The following is a 3,578-nucleotide window of genomic DNA, read 5'->3' on the forward strand; positions in this document are numbered from 1 at the left end:
CTCTCTCACCATCGCTACTGGAAAAAGCCGTCACTAGTCACCAAATGATGTACCCACATAATAACACAGAGAGGTTAACAAACCTGTATCAAATCCACCATCCTCCCCCTCTATCTCAATATGAAATACCCACTCTCATGGAATCTATTGAAAATCAAAACCAATAGACACGCAAGGAAACCAGTAAATAATATTGAGAATTATATGTCGATTAGTTGCGAATAATAAATCCAATTATGATTAATATGATTACCAAGTTTCGTCCAGAAACCAGATCAATCCTTCTCGATTAGATCTGATTTTAAGAAAGGTAGTAGAAGAGTGTCCTATTATTGGAAGAAAGTAAACGTAAGACAATAAGGTAAAAACGACCTATTAATGGTTGATCTTGAACGTAGAATAATTGCACGGATCAGACTCCTGTCCTTAAAGGTTTTTACTTCAATTCTATCGGCTGTAAGAAACAGAGTAAAAGCCCAAGATTTAATGTAGATTTACCGAGTTTCCAACATCAATGGAAAACGATAAACGCAAAGTGAATACTCAGAATGATGGAAGAAATCGCCAAGAGGGGGAGAAAGCTTCGAATTTCGTGTGTGGAATATAGCTCCTAGGGAGCTGTATATATAGGTGTCGAAACCCTAGAAGGCAGTAAATGGGCCCTTATAGGCCGGCCCCTAGAAGCCTTAAGGCGACGCCTTGCTTTCCAAGCAAGCCATTTTATGAGCCTTCCAGAAGATTTCGTCACCTTATCCATGAAGTCAATGTTGGTCAATCGTTTGACCAGATCGGTCAAACCGAATTAACCCGAACTCACCAAAAACAAAAGCTCTTAAACTCCTAGAGACCGATGCGTCGTGCCAAGTGCCAAGTGCGCCTAAATCACTCCATTTCATGCACTCGCGACATCGGCTAGTGCTAGGGTAGGCTAGGCGTGCGTGTGTGGGCTTGGCTCCTTCCTTTGATCCACTAAAGCCTTTGACAACCTATTGTAGTGACCTTGTTATAATGATTAATGCAGAATTGTAATGATAAAGTGAATCAAATCATATCAAGAACACACCAAAGTAAATAAGACGGTTTAAGCTCTCATTAATCTAGCAAGATATTACAAAGTGGGTTATGTAATAATTCACTCACTAGACTAATCTCACAAATGGATTCTTACATAAAATGGGAGCCACTCACTTCCTATTTATAGAAAATGCTAAACCCATTACACAATCTAAGAGGGTAAGCCCCATCCAAGGAGAACTTTGCAACCTAAGATTCTCCCCCTTAAAGTTAGGATTGGATGTCCCGGCTTCAATATCCAAACGAGCTTTAAGCGATCAAGACCAACTCCCCCTCGAAGTAACATCGGTCTTCAAATCCGCTTTGAAAAAGAATATCCAATAATCTTCGAATACCCATTTCAAATTTCTCCCCCTTTTTATAATCAACACATGATTATAAAACCCACAAGGGTATGAGAGACGCTCAAGGAATACACCATACAAAACTCCCTCTTGATGTGTGACAAAAATAAAACTCTTCAATCCGTGAAAATCCAAAAAATACGCCGATGTCTTCGAATCTTTAACTTCCCGCACTTGAAAATGAACACACATTGTTCATATACCACAGAAAAACTTCCACCAAAAACAATCACGAAAAGCCGAGAAAAAACTTCAAAAGTTGTAAAAATTTCAACTTTTGGGTGGGAGTTGAAAGAATTTCAAAAAATTGGTACAAACAGCCATTTTCGGAAGTACTTCAGGGACCAATTGTGAAAAATCAACTTTAAAAGCGAAACTTTACCCCAAATGTGAAAATGGGTATAAAGTGTCATTTCGCATAAACTTTGGGACTAAATCTGTAATATTGCCAATTAATTCACAGATTGCGAGTATTTCAATTTCTGGGTGAATACTGTCAAAAGGCTGAAACTATAAGGACCATATGTGAAATTGTCATGTGTTCTTCCCCAATCGTTCCCGGGTACGAAAGAACACAACATCAGTCGAAATCGATTCCAAACAACTCGAATCAAGTTTCGATCCCATCAGTCTAAATCGACTCCAAACAACTTGAAGCAAGTTTCGATCCCTTAAGCCAAATAAAAGTTCTTGAAATTGAAATCAATTTCGACTATCAAGCAATTCACATTTCATTCCTAATCATTTTTCAATTTCGACTCATTTGCATCATTGAGCTTTTGACTCCAATGATCAGTAATCAAAATCAAATTGAAATCACTTTTGATTCTAATTAATCTTTTGTAACCATCTAACTATCAATCGCGAAATAACGAGTATCAAACATCAACAATAGGACTCTTGACTCGAAAGATCAAACAGTATCGTCGAAATCAATTTCGACTCCAAGCAATTGGCTTTCGACTCTTCATCCGAAAATACATTCGACTCCATATGCTTTCCATTTCAATTTGTAGTCGAGACAAATAGAGACCTTGATATACTTTTGATTCCCAATATGATTTCTTAATAGCCGAACGATCAATCTTCACAAAATCGAATTATCTTTATTCGAAACTATATCTATCGATTCCAATCTATTCCCATTCGACTTCAAGCAAAACGTATCAAACATTTAATCCATACGCTTTCGACTGGAGACTCTCTCTTGACTCGAATCCAATCATTCACATCCTTTGATTTTGACTTGGAATTCTTGAAACCATTCGACGCAAAATCCTTAAACCATTCGACTGTCCCTTCGATTCTCAACTCTTTATCAACCTATTATCGAAATCCCATCATCGAAATCAGCCTTCATCACAACTTCGTTCACTGTCAAAGTACTATCAAAGCACAACCAACATCGAATTTTCACTCTCTAGCTCTTATTCATATCAAAAACACATTTTCAACAAATTCATCCTGTTCTTCACATGTTCTTCACAATTCTTGAGCACTCATTAACGATAATTATTCCAAAAATCATCGAATCAGATACGAAAGATGTAATCGAGGAAGAGAGGAGATTTTGAATCGATTCGTCGAATGAGAACATCAACTTGCAAAACTTTCATTTTAATAATTTTTCATTTCAGAGGAACAACATCAATCTTCAAATAAACCATCATATTTACTGATTCGAGCAATAGTGAACCGTAACCATCCAGAGGAATGTATTGGAAATTTAATTTGGGCTTGAAAGAAATGCGTAAGTAGATCAATGAACAGTAAACGACTTATGAATTTGGATCATAACTTTGGGTTTAAATTATATTGAATGAACAGTAACATCAAATTATATTTTTGGGCTAACTGAATTTAGACTTTGGATCTTCAATTCGTCATAGGTTCGCGGTATCGAAATCAACTAGAGTTTTTTGGAATCCATTTGAGAATTTGTGAAACCTCCTTGAAAATCCTTTTCTCATTTGCAATGCATGAATCGAACATGGAAGATCTATGTTCTTTGGTTGGAACTAAGAAATTTCCAAATTGCACATTGTACCATCCATGATGCACATTGTACGATCCATGGAACTTCTTCTCATTTCTACAAGATCTAACTTCATCATCATGTTGAATTTGAGAATCTTCAATAATTTTGGGTTTGGAGTTCGA

This window comes from Lactuca virosa, chromosome 5 (assembly GCF_052849685.1).
Source record: "Lactuca virosa cultivar CGN04683 chromosome 5, Lactuca_virosa_CGN04683_v6, whole genome shotgun sequence".
NCBI lineage: Eukaryota > Viridiplantae > Streptophyta > Magnoliopsida > Asterales > Asteraceae > Lactuca > Lactuca virosa.